Source organism: Anomaloglossus baeobatrachus, unplaced genomic scaffold (genome assembly GCF_048569485.1).
Source record: "Anomaloglossus baeobatrachus isolate aAnoBae1 unplaced genomic scaffold, aAnoBae1.hap1 Scaffold_3548, whole genome shotgun sequence".
In the NCBI taxonomy this organism is placed as follows: Eukaryota; Metazoa; Chordata; class Amphibia; order Anura; family Aromobatidae; genus Anomaloglossus; species Anomaloglossus baeobatrachus.
The window spans coordinates 18147-30297 of record NW_027442906.1 but is presented as its reverse complement, the minus strand read 5'-3'; the positions used below and the strand labels follow the sequence as shown (position 1 = coordinate 30297).

General features: G+C 50.0%; 5 non-coding genes and 1 pseudogene across 5 annotated transcripts; all 6 read left to right on the top strand.

The window, feature by feature from the left end:
• Positions 1 to 77: 77 nt before the first annotated feature.
• On the top strand, positions 78 to 268 carry LOC142272714 (U2 spliceosomal RNA). Its single transcript, XR_012737529.1, has one exon. It is a non-coding gene; the product is annotated as a U2 spliceosomal RNA (small nuclear RNA).
• Positions 269 to 1658: 1390 nt separating this feature from the next.
• On the top strand, positions 1659 to 1849 carry LOC142272713 (U2 spliceosomal RNA). Its single transcript, XR_012737528.1, has one exon. It is a non-coding gene; the product is annotated as a U2 spliceosomal RNA (small nuclear RNA).
• A 1390-nt stretch (positions 1850 to 3239) lies between these two features.
• LOC142272712 (U2 spliceosomal RNA) lies at positions 3240 to 3430 on the top strand. Its single transcript, XR_012737527.1, has one exon. It is a non-coding gene; the product is annotated as a U2 spliceosomal RNA (small nuclear RNA).
• A 1388-nt stretch (positions 3431 to 4818) lies between these two features.
• On the top strand, positions 4819 to 5009 carry LOC142272710 (U2 spliceosomal RNA). The gene has a single exon (XR_012737526.1). It is a non-coding gene; the product is annotated as a U2 spliceosomal RNA (small nuclear RNA).
• A 1390-nt stretch (positions 5010 to 6399) lies between these two features.
• Positions 6400 to 6590, top strand: LOC142272709 (U2 spliceosomal RNA). The gene has a single exon (XR_012737525.1). It is a non-coding gene; the product is annotated as a U2 spliceosomal RNA (small nuclear RNA).
• A 1390-nt stretch (positions 6591 to 7980) lies between these two features.
• On the top strand, positions 7981 to 8070 carry LOC142272744 (U2 spliceosomal RNA; annotated as a pseudogene).
• Positions 8071 to 12151: the final 4081 nt, after the last annotated feature.

The window sequence follows — 12151 nt, the reverse complement described above, 5'->3', positions numbered from 1 at the left end:
CTCCCTCTCGCTCTCTCTCCCTAAGATGTGTCCGGCATAGGCCAGGGTGCCACTCGAGGCCCAAACCAATTCTGGTTATCGCTTCTCGGCCTTTTGGCTAAGATCAAGTGTAGTATCTGTTCTTATCAGTTTAATATCTGATACGTCCCCTATCTGGGGACCATATATTAAATGGATTTTTAGAACAGGGAGATGGAAAAAGAGCTTGCTCTGTCCACTCCACGCATTGACCTGGTATTGCAGTACCTCCAGGAACGGTGCACCCCTTCTTAACCCAGTTTCCAAAAGCAGAACTCAATTCACCTGATTCATATTAGCCCGATTTAATGAATTGGAAGAAAGCATACGTCTTCATATGCACCTCAATTTGGCCCATTCACTTTTCACACTTCCTCCTTTTGTTTTTTATCTTTCACACTTTTGACTTTCTTTATTCATCCAAATAGCAAACTCATCACCACTCAACCTGACCAACTCGGCTATGTCCCCGTGCTGCAGTTCTCTGTCTTATCTAGATCATTTGCAATTGAATGGAATAGATCCCTTTTGGACAAAGTGGATTCACCTGCTGCTGCAGTGACCACAGGTGTGATAACATCTAGAATTGGCATCTGGTGCGATCTCTCCGCTTCCACTCCAAAGAAAGTTACCTGTTTATTCCTATCATGCATTGGTTTTTGGGGTTTTCTTTGAGTAATGATGATCTCTTTAGTAGTCTGTTGGCGCCCTCTCCTGGAGGAATAGTTTGCTTGCTCTTGGACATTCTAAAAGAGAGGTCATGATAGACATTGAGCTTCTGAGCTCAATTGGGGACAGTCATGGGTGATGAATGTTTGCAACCTACTGCGAAGCCTCATACCGCAATATAAGGAACGTCAAATACTAAGAAAGGGCGGCCTATGAAAGAATTACTACTTTCAATAAGTACACTTAAACGGCTAATTGGGAATAGAAAAACTGTAAAAAGCCCTCTGAGAAAGCCCCCCTCTAACCTTTGATAGTAAGCTTTTCTGTAGTCTGCCTGTTGATGTATTTTCCGTTTGAACTGTGCACAACATGAAGAGACGGAACACTGGCGGCTTGTCACAATGCCCCCCGATGACATCACAATAGCGCTGCTGCCTAGAAAACAAGCTGCGCAGAAGAAGTTGTTCTTTGGGTGGGAGGGTGGGCTAGTGGAAGGAGGGGGCAATCTCTTTTTTTCCCGGGTGGTAGGGGGATGACAGGAGAAGGGAAGCGGGTGGTGAGAAAGGTACAGAGGGCAGGGTTTGGGGGCTGGGAAGGAAAGGGAAAAGATTAGGGTTTGGGGATGATGAAAGGGCTTTCTACGGGTAAGGATGGCAAAGGGTGGCAGTGACGGAAAGTCAGGCAACCTGTCCTGTCCGTCTTTTTGTATCGTGAATTGGAAAGACTGCAAGGGGGAGGGGAGTTGCTTGCGCCCTAAAGGAGGAGTTATTCAGATTCATTGCAGTGGGGGGCGGCGGCTGCAAAACGCACCATTCTTCTTGTTTTGGCTCTGCAAAGCAGCCTTTTCAAGGGTTGGCTTGGGTGACAAAATGTCTTGTGTAGGCGTGGGTTTGTCTCCCTCTCGCTCTCTCTCCCTAAGATGTGTCCGGCATAGGCCAGGGTGCCACTCGAGGCCCAAACCAATTCTGGTTATCGCTTCTCGGCCTTTTGGCTAAGATCAAGTGTAGTATCTGTTCTTATCAGTTTAATATCTGATACGTCCCCTATCTGGGGACCATATATTAAATGGATTTTTAGAACAGGGAGATGGAAAAAGAGCTTGCTCTGTCCACTCCACGCATTGACCTGGTATTGCAGTACCTCCAGGAACGGTGCACCCCTTCTTAACCCAGTTTCCAAAAGCAGAACTCAATTCACCTGATTCATATTAGCCCGATTTAATGAATTGGAAGAAAGCATACGTCTTCATATGCACCTCAATTTGGCCCATTCACTTTTCACACTTCCTCCTTTTGTTTTTTATCTTTCACACTTTTGACTTTCTTTATTCATCCAAATAGCAAACTCATCACCACTCAACCTGACCAACTCGGCTATGTCCCCGTGCTGCAGTTCTCTGTCTTATCTAGATCATTTGCAATTGAATGGAATAGATCCCTTTTGGACAAAGTGGATTCACCTGCTGCTGCAGTGACCACAGGTGTGATAACATCTAGAATTGGCATCTGGTGCGATCTCTCCGCTTCCACTCCAAAGAAAGTTACCTGTTTATTCCTATCATGCATTGGTTTTTGGGGTTTTCTTTGAGTAATGATGATCTCTTTAGTAGTCTGTTGGCGCCCTCTCCTGGAGGAATAGTTTGCTTGCTCTTGGACATTCTAAAAGAGAGGTCATGATAGACATTGAGCTTCTGAGCTCAATTGGGGACAGTCATGGGTGATGAATGTTTGCAACCTACTGCGAAGCCTCATACCGCAATATAAGGAACGTCAAATACTAAGAAAGGGCGGCCTATGAAAGAATTACTACTTTCAATAAGTACACTTAAACGGCTAATTGGGAATAGAAAAACTGTAAAAAGCCCTCTGAGAAAGCCCCCCTCTAACCTTTGATAGTAAGCTTTTCTGTAGTCTGCCTGTTGATGTATTTTCCGTTTGAACTGTGCACAACATGAAGAGACGGAACACTGGCGGCTTGTCACAATGCCCCCCGATGACATCACAATAGCGCTGCTGCCTAGAAAACAAGCTGCGCAGAAGAAGTTGTTCTTTGGGTGGGAGGGTGGGCTAGTGGAAGGAGGGGGCAATCTCTTTTTTTCCCGGGTGGTAGGGGGATGACAGGAGAAGGGAAGCGGGTGGTGAGAAAGGTACAGAGGGCAGGGTTTGGGGGCTGGGAAGGAAAGGGAAAAGATTAGGGTTTGGGGATGATGAAAGGGCTTTCTACGGGTAAGGATGGCAAAGGGTGGCAGTGACGGAAAGTCAGGCAACCTGTCCTGTCCGTCTTTTTGTATCGTGAATTGGAAAGACTGCAAGGGGGAGGGGAGTTGCTTGCGCCCTAAAGGAGGAGTTATTCAGATTCATTGCAGTGGGGGGCGGCGGCTGCAAAACGCACCATTCTTCTTGTTTTGGCTCTGCAAAGCAGCCTTTTCAAGGGTTGGCTTGGGTGACAAAATGTCTTGTGTAGGCGTGGGTTTGTCTCCCTCTCGCTCTCTCTCCCTAAGATGTGTCCGGCATAGGCCAGGGTGCCACTCGAGGCCCAAACCAATTCTGGTTATCGCTTCTCGGCCTTTTGGCTAAGATCAAGTGTAGTATCTGTTCTTATCAGTTTAATATCTGATACGTCCCCTATCTGGGGACCATATATTAAATGGATTTTTAGAACAGGGAGATGGAAAAAGAGCTTGCTCTGTCCACTCCACGCATTGACCTGGTATTGCAGTACCTCCAGGAACGGTGCACCCCTTCTTAACCCAGTTTCCAAAAGCAGAACTCAATTCACCTGATTCATATTAGCCCGATTTAATGAATTGGAAGAAAGCATACGTCTTCATATGCACCTCAATTTGGCCCATTCACTTTTCACACTTCCTCCTTGTTTTTTATCTTTCACACTTTTGACTTTCTTTATTCATCCAAATAGCAAACTCATCACCACTCAACCTGACCAACTCGGCTATGTCCCCGTGCTGCAGTTCTCTGTCTTATCTAGATCATTTGCAATTGAATGGAATAGATCCCTTTTGGACAAAGTGGATTCACCTGCTGCTGCAGTGACCACAGGTGTGATAACATCTAGAATTGGCATCTGGTGCGATCTCTCCGCTTCCACTCCAAAGAAAGTTACCTGTTTATTCCTATCATGCATTGGTTTTTGGGGTTTTCTTTGAGTAATGATGATCTCTTTAGTAGTCTGTTGGCGCCCTCTCCTGGAGGAATAGTTTGCTTGCTCTTGGACATTCTAAAAGAGAGGTCATGATAGACATTGAGCTTCTGAGCTCAATTGGGGACAGTCATGGGTGATGAATGTTTGCAACCTACTGCGAAGCCTCATACCGCAATATAAGGAACGTCAAATACTAAGAAAGGGCGGCCTATGAAAGAATTACTACTTTCAATAAGTACACTTAAACGGCTAATTGGGAATAGAAAAACTGTAAAAAGCCCTCTGAGAAAGCCCCCCTCTAACCTTTGATAGTAAGCTTTTCTGTAGTCTGCCTGTTGATGTATTTTCCGTTTGAACTGTGCACAACATGAAGAGACGGAACACTGGCGGCTTGTCACAATGCCCCCCGATGACATCACAATAGCGCTGCTGCCTAGAAAACAAGCTGCGCAGAAGAAGTTGTTCTTTGGGTGGGAGGGTGGGCTAGTGGAAGGAGGGGGCAATCTCTTTTTTTCCCGGGTGGTAGGGGGATGACAGGAGAAGGGAAGCGGGTGGTGAGAAAGGTACAGAGGGCAGGGTTTGGGGGCTGGGAAGGAAAGGGAAAAGATTAGGGTTTGGGGATGATGAAAGGGCTTTCTACGGGTAAGGATGGCAAAGGGTGGCAGTGACGGAAAGTCAGGCAACCTGTCCTGTCCGTCTTTTTGTATCGTGAATTGGAAAGACTGCAAGGGGGAGGGGAGTTGCTTGCGCCCTAAAGGAGGAGTTATTCAGATTCATTGCAGTGGGGGGCGGCGGCTGCAAAACGCACCATTCTTCTTGTTTTGGCTCTGCAAAGCAGCCTTTTCAAGGGTTGGCTTGGGTGACAAAATGTCTTGTGTAGGCGTGGGTTTGTCTCCCTCTCGCTCTCTCTCCCTAAGATGTGTCCGGCATAGGCCAGGGTGCCACTCGAGGCCCAAACCAATTCTGGTTATCGCTTCTCGGCCTTTTGGCTAAGATCAAGTGTAGTATCTGTTCTTATCAGTTTAATATCTGATACGTCCCCTATCTGGGGACCATATATTAAATGGATTTTTAGAACAGGGAGATGGAAAAAGAGCTTGCTCTGTCCACTCCACGCATTGACCTGGTATTGCAGTACCTCCAGGAACGGTGCACCCCTTCTTAACCCAGTTTCCAAAAGCAGAACTCAATTCACCTGATTCATATTAGCCCGATTTAATGAATTGGAAGAAAGCATACGTCTTCATATGCACCTCAATTTGGCCCATTCACTTTTCACACTTCCTCCTTTTGTTTTTTATCTTTCACACTTTTGACTTTCTTTATTCATCCAAATAGCAAACTCATCACCACTCAACCTGACCAACTCGGCTATGTCCCCGTGCTGCAGTTCTCTGTCTTATCTAGATCATTTGCAATTGAATGGAATAGATCCCTTTTGGACAAAGTGGATTCACCTGCTGCTGCAGTGACCACAGGTGTGATAACATCTAGAATTGGCATCTGGTGCGATCTCTCCGCTTCCACTCCAAAGAAAGTTACCTGTTTATTCCTATCATGCATTGGTTTTTGGGGTTTTCTTTGAGTAATGATGATCTCTTTAGTAGTCTGTTGGCGCCCTCTCCTGGAGGAATAGTTTGCTTGCTCTTGGACATTCTAAAAGAGAGGTCATGATAGACATTGAGCTTCTGAGCTCAATTGGGGACAGTCATGGGTGATGAATGTTTGCAACCTACTGCGAAGCCTCATACCGCAATATAAGGAACGTCAAATACTAAGAAAGGGCGGCCTATGAAAGAATTACTACTTTCAATAAGTACACTTAAACGGCTAATTGGGAATAGAAAAACTGTAAAAAGCCCTCTGAGAAAGCCCCCCTCTAACCTTTGATAGTAAGCTTTTCTGTAGTCTGCCTGTTGATGTATTTTCCGTTTGAACTGTGCACAACATGAAGAGACGGAACACTGGCGGCTTGTCACAATGCCCCCCGATGACATCACAATAGCGCTGCTGCCTAGAAAACAAGCTGCGCAGAAGAAGTTGTTCTTTGGGTGGGAGGGTGGGCTAGTGGAAGGAGGGGGCAATCTCTTTTTTTCCCGGGTGGTAGGGGGATGACAGGAGAAGGGAAGCGGGTGGTGAGAAAGGTACAGAGGGCAGGGTTTGGGGGCTGGGAAGGAAAGGGAAAAGATTAGGGTTTGGGGATGATGAAAGGGCTTTCTACGGGTAAGGATGGCAAAGGGTGGCAGTGACGGAAAGTCAGGCAACCTGTCCTGTCCGTCTTTTTGTATCGTGAATTGGAAAGACTGCAAGGGGGAGGGGAGTTGCTTGCGCCCTAAAGGAGGAGTTATTCAGATTCATTGCAGTGGGGGGCGGCGGCTGCAAAACGCACCATTCTTCTTGTTTTGGCTCTGCAAAGCAGCCTTTTCAAGGGTTGGCTTGGGTGACAAAATGTCTTGTGTAGGCGTGGGTTTGTCTCCCTCTCGCTCTCTCTCCCTAAGATGTGTCCGGCATAGGCCAGGGTGCCACTCGAGGCCCAAACCAATTCTGGTTATCGCTTCTCGGCCTTTTGGCTAAGATCAAGTGTAGTATCTGTTCTTATCAGTTTAATATCTGATACGTCCCCTATCTGGGGACCATATATTAAATGGATTTTTAGAACAGGGAGATGGAAAAAGAGCTTGCTCTGTCCACTCCACGCATTGACCTGGTATTGCAGTACCTCCAGGAACGGTGCACCCCTTCTTAACCCAGTTTCCAAAAGCAGAACTCAATTCACCTGATTCATATTAGCCCGATTTAATGAATTGGAAGAAAGCATACGTCTTCATATGCACCTCAATTTGGCCCATTCACTTTTCACACTTCCTCCTTTTGTTTTTTATCTTTCACACTTTTGACTTTCTTTATTCATCCAAATAGCAAACTCATCACCACTCAACCTGACCAACTCGGCTATGTCCCCGTGCTGCAGTTCTCTGTCTTATCTAGATCATTTGCAATTGAATGGAATAGATCCCTTTTGGACAAAGTGGATTCACCTGCTGCTGCAGTGACCACAGGTGTGATAACATCTAGAATTGGCATCTGGTGCGATCTCTCCGCTTCCACTCCAAAGAAAGTTACCTGTTTATTCCTATCATGCATTGGTTTTTGGGGTTTTCTTTGAGTAATGATGATCTCTTTAGTAGTCTGTTGGCGCCCTCTCCTGGAGGAATAGTTTGCTTGCTCTTGGACATTCTAAAAGAGAGGTCATGATAGACATTGAGCTTCTGAGCTCAATTGGGGACAGTCATGGGTGATGAATGTTTGCAACCTACTGCGAAGCCTCATACCGCAATATAAGGAACGTCAAATACTAAGAAAGGGCGGCCTATGAAAGAATTACTACTTTCAATAAGTACACTTAAACGGCTAATTGGGAATAGAAAAACTGTAAAAAGCCCTCTGAGAAAGCCCCCCTCTAACCTTTGATAGTAAGCTTTTCTGTAGTCTGCCTGTTGATGTATTTTCCGTTTGAACTGTGCACAACATGAAGAGACGGAACACTGGCGGCTTGTCACAATGCCCCCCGATGACATCACAATAGCGCTGCTGCCTAGAAAACAAGCTGCGCAGAAGAAGTTGTTCTTTGGGTGGGAGGGTGGGCTAGTGGAAGGAGGGGGCAATCTCTTTTTTTCCCGGGTGGTAGGGGGATGACAGGAGAAGGGAAGCGGGTGGTGAGAAAGGTACAGAGGGCAGGGTTTGGGGGCTGGGAAGGAAAGGGAAAAGATTAGGGTTTGGGGATGATGAAAGGGCTTTCTACGGGTAAGGATGGCAAAGGGTGGCAGTGACGGAAAGTCAGGCAACCTGTCCTGTCCGTCTTTTTGTATCGTGAATTGGAAAGACTGCAAGGGGGAGGGGAGTTGCTTGCGCCCTAAAGGAGGAGTTATTCAGATTCATTGCAGTGGGGGGCGGCGGCTGCAAAACGCACCATTCTTCTTGTTTTGGCTCTGCAAAGCAGCCTTTTCAAGGGTTGGCTTGGGTGACAAAATGTCTTGTGTAGGCGTGGGTTTGTCTCCCTCTCGCTCTCTCTCCCTAAGATGTGTCCGGCATAGGCCAGGGTGCCACTCGAGGCCCAAACCAATTCTGGTTATCGCTTCTCGGCCTTTTGGCTAAGATCAAGTGTAGTATCTGTTCTTATCAGAACAAACTGAGCTAGCTACACTTGACGAGATACGATCAGGGAGACGAGCTCCGAAGCCCAGCCGAGACCGGAAGAGGGAGATCGGACGGAAGAAGAGCTTGGCAGAAAGAAGCAAGAAGACAAAGGCTCGGAGAAGACTTGGGGAGACCAGAGGAACTTCGAGGAGGAACACAGCGGGAGAAGACACCCGGAGAAGAATCCAAGATCCAGCTCCGGGAACTCAAGCAGGAACCAGCCATGGCAAGCAAGCCAGAGAAGGCAGCCAAGAAGGCTCAGGACCCAGGGACCTCCAGGAAGGCTCATCCAGAGGCTTCTTCGGCCCAAGAGGCCCCTACCTCCGACGCCAGCCAGCCGGAGGGAGCCCGGACGCCGCCTGAAAAGGCTCCAACCCTGGAGCCTTGGATGCGGCAGACGGTCGCCCTGAAGCTAAAGGCGGTGGATGGTAGGTTGCCGGACATGTCCAGCGACGTGTTCTGCAAGAAGATGATTCTGGATCAGGGCTTCTCCAGGGCGGAAACCCTGAGTGTCCAGACCTTCATGACTGGCATTTTTCTGGTAACCTTTGCCACGGTGAATGCCTGCAGGAGATACTGGGAGGCGATGAACGCAGCGATGCCGGACTCCCCTTTTCATTCTTTTTTAGGATCCTGTCCTATACAGAGGGATGAGAAGAGGATCACGGTCTCCATGCGGAACCCGCACACCCCAGGAAGAGACATCTCCACGTTCCTGGGACGTCTCTGCACAGTGGTGAGGGAGCCATCCCACATCCTTAACGGCAATGGATTCTGGACGGGTAAGTGGTCAGTAACCGTTCGACTCTACAGGGAACCAGCATCCGAGGATGGTCTCCAGCACCTGCCCCCGACATTCTCTCTGGGAAACTCCTTTGGTCTCATCTACTACCCGGACATGCCACACAACTGCAGGAAATGTGGCGGGAAAGGGCATTCGATGAAGACCTGCAAGGAGGACGCCTGCAGGGTTTGCCGGGTGACGGGACACAGCTCCAAGGACTGCCCAAAGAAGAAGACTTGCAACCTATGTGGACAGGCGGACCACCTTTACAAGGACTGCCCACAGCGGGAGAAATCCTGGGCAAGGGTTGCCGCGGTGACCCAGTATCGGGTAGTCACAGCTTCGTCGACCAAGGCAGCTACGACCAAGGCCACAGAGGCCAAGGACAAGGCGGCCAAGAACCCGGCGACCGTGGCTCCAGCCGATGCCCCAGCAGCCACGGAGTCCAGGAAAAAGGGTAAGAAAACTGTTGCCCCCTCCCTGGTCCCCCCCCCTGTCACCCCTGTCCAAACCCCTCCCCCCCCGGCCAACCCTACTGAGGATTCCACTACCTCCACCTCATTTCCCTACTCCTCAGTTGGTCTCCTCACCCCCCCCCCAAAGCCCACTCTACCTCCCCAGACCATGAGAGCAGAGGACCTCAGCACTCTTGCACTTTTCACCGAGGAGGATTTTCCAGCTCTTGTCTCCTCAGGTACAGGCCAAAGGAAAAGGAAGGTGGAAGATAGTCCTGTCGCAGAACCTTCCAAGCTGTTCATTGTGGATCCCAATCCACCCCAGGAAGAGGAGGATGGCCTCCTCCCATAACCGGACGTGTTGGAGCAGATGGTGGAGTCCCTTGTGGCCGAAGAAGAAATGGAGGAGTCGGAAGCCACTGAGGCACCATCCCTGCTCGATCAGCTAGAAGAAGAGGGTCTGCTGGAGATACCCTTACCAGCAGGTGCCAAAGAGGAAGAACCGCCCGACCGGAGTGGTAACTAAGGCACACCGCCTGCGCTAACTTTCTCTTTCCTCCAATGACTGCTAACATTAACACCTTTTCCATTAATGTTAGGAGCATCAGAGACAAGTTCCGACGTCAGACAATTTTTGCGTTCCTTAACACTCAGTCTAGTGATGTATTTTTCCTGCAGGAATGCTCCCTTCCCTCCTCTAGGTCCTTCAACCATCTGGCCAGGGAGTGGACCCATGGCCCATCCTACTGGTCCGGCGGAGGCGACTGTAGGTCCGCGGGGGTCGCCGTGCTGATCAGGGGAAGCGCCTTCACATTGGACTCTGTTCAGGAAATCGTCTGCGGCAGGTTACTGCTCGTGGATGGCACCTGGGCGGGAGAACCTGTCAGGTTCATCAATGTGTACGCTTCTCCTGTGAAGAGCGATCGACTGGAGCTCCTCCAAGCCCTGCGCCCTCAGCTCGCTACCGCCAGGACGGTAGTGATGGCCGGGGATTTCAACTGCCCGATTGAGGAGGATGGACGCAGTTCTGGAACGGCTGCCAAGTTGGACGTCACATCCAAACTGCTCATTGAGATGGTGACCGAAGCCTCTCTTGTGGACGTTGTTGGCTCCATCGGACACGGATCCGTGAACTATTCATGGTGCCGATCCGATGGCTCGCTGCGTTCCAGGATTGACTTTGTGTTTACCTCTCGGGCGGTTGGGCGGAGTGGGCACTCGATGGTCCCCTGCTTCTTCTCTGACCACAGAGCCATTCACTTTCAAGGTGTGCTGGGCCATGGCTTCCCCATTGGCCCGGGCTCCTGGAAGCTGAACTGCTCTCTGCTGGAAAAGGGTGAGATTCTGGAGGAGCTTAGAGCTGCCTACTCCACGTGGCGGGCCTACAAGGCGGGCTTCCAGTCTGTTTCTGACTGGTGGGAATACGTTAAACTCGAGTTCCGTTTCTTCTTTCAGGCAAAGAGTCAACAACAGGCGGGTCTGAAGAGGAGGGACTTCAGGAGACTCCAGCGTGAGCTGCGTTCCCTGCAGGACCTTCTTCGATGCGGCTGGGACGTGAGAGAGGAGCTGGAGGAGACTAAGAGGAGCCTGAAAAGGCACTTCGAGGAGGAGTCCGAGCGAATTGTCTTCCGTTCCAAAGTGGAGAACCTGGAGAAGGGTGAGAAATGTAACTCGTTCTTTTTCAGGAAACTCCACGCCGGTCACACGCCCATGAATGAACTACGAGACGAGAGTGGCAGCATGCGACGCGGGAAAGAGAACGTGATGAAGGTCGTCAGCGACTTCTACAGCGAACTCTACGCCCGCAAGACTACTGACCCCGAGGCCGCCGATAAGTTCCTGTCAGGTATCACTAACCATCTTGACCCTGCAGACGCGGCGGCCATGGATGTTCCTCTGACGGTGGACGAGCTGCTCTCGGCCGCCAAATCCTTTAGTTCTGGCAGGACACCGGGCAGTGACGGCCTCCCAGCAGAGCTCTATGTAGCGCTGGGAGACCTAATCTGTCCGGACCTGTTAGGGCTGTATGAGGAGATGGTGGTGGAGGGCAGAATGCCTCCATCTCTGAGGGAAGGAATGGTCACGATCCTGTACAAGCGTAAAGGAGAGAGGTGCGACCTGAAGAATTGGCGTCCCATCACCCTTCTGAACGTCGACTACAAGATCCTGGCCAAGACGATGGCAACGAGATTGAAGACTGTTATCGGACGGATCATCCACCCGGATCAGACCTGCGGCATCCCCGGACGTCGCATCGCAGACAGCCTGGCTCTCATGCGGGACACGGTCGAGTACATCAAAGCCCGCCGGGTGCACGCAGCCCTGATCTCGTTGGATCAGGAAAAGGCCTTCGACCGTGTTTCCCATGAGTTCCTGGGCAAAGCTCTGCACAGGTTAGGTTTGGGTAACATGTTTTGCTTGTATGTCCAACTAATGTATTTTGATATTCACAGCTCGGTGTTGGTAAACGGCTGGAAGACTGACCCCTTCCCGGTCCTCTCAGGGGTCAGACAAGGCTGTCCTCTGTCACCTCTTCTTTTTGTTTGTGTTATAGAACTCTTTGCAGAGGCTATCCGGCGGAATGGAGAGATCAGAGGGATCACCGCACCAGGACCAGAACGCTTCGAGGTCAAGTGCTCGCTCTACATGGACGACGTGACCGTCTTCTGCGCGGACCGGCGCTCAGTCGACACCCTCGTCCAGACCTGTGAGACCTTCGGACGGGCTTCGGGAGCCAAAGTCAACTGCGGGAAGTCGGAAGCCATGCTCTTCGGGGACTGGCAGCCGGCCTCTTCCGCCCCCTTCCCTTTCAGCATCCAGCCGGATTTCATCAAGGTTCTTGGAGTCTGGTTCGGGAAGGAAGGAG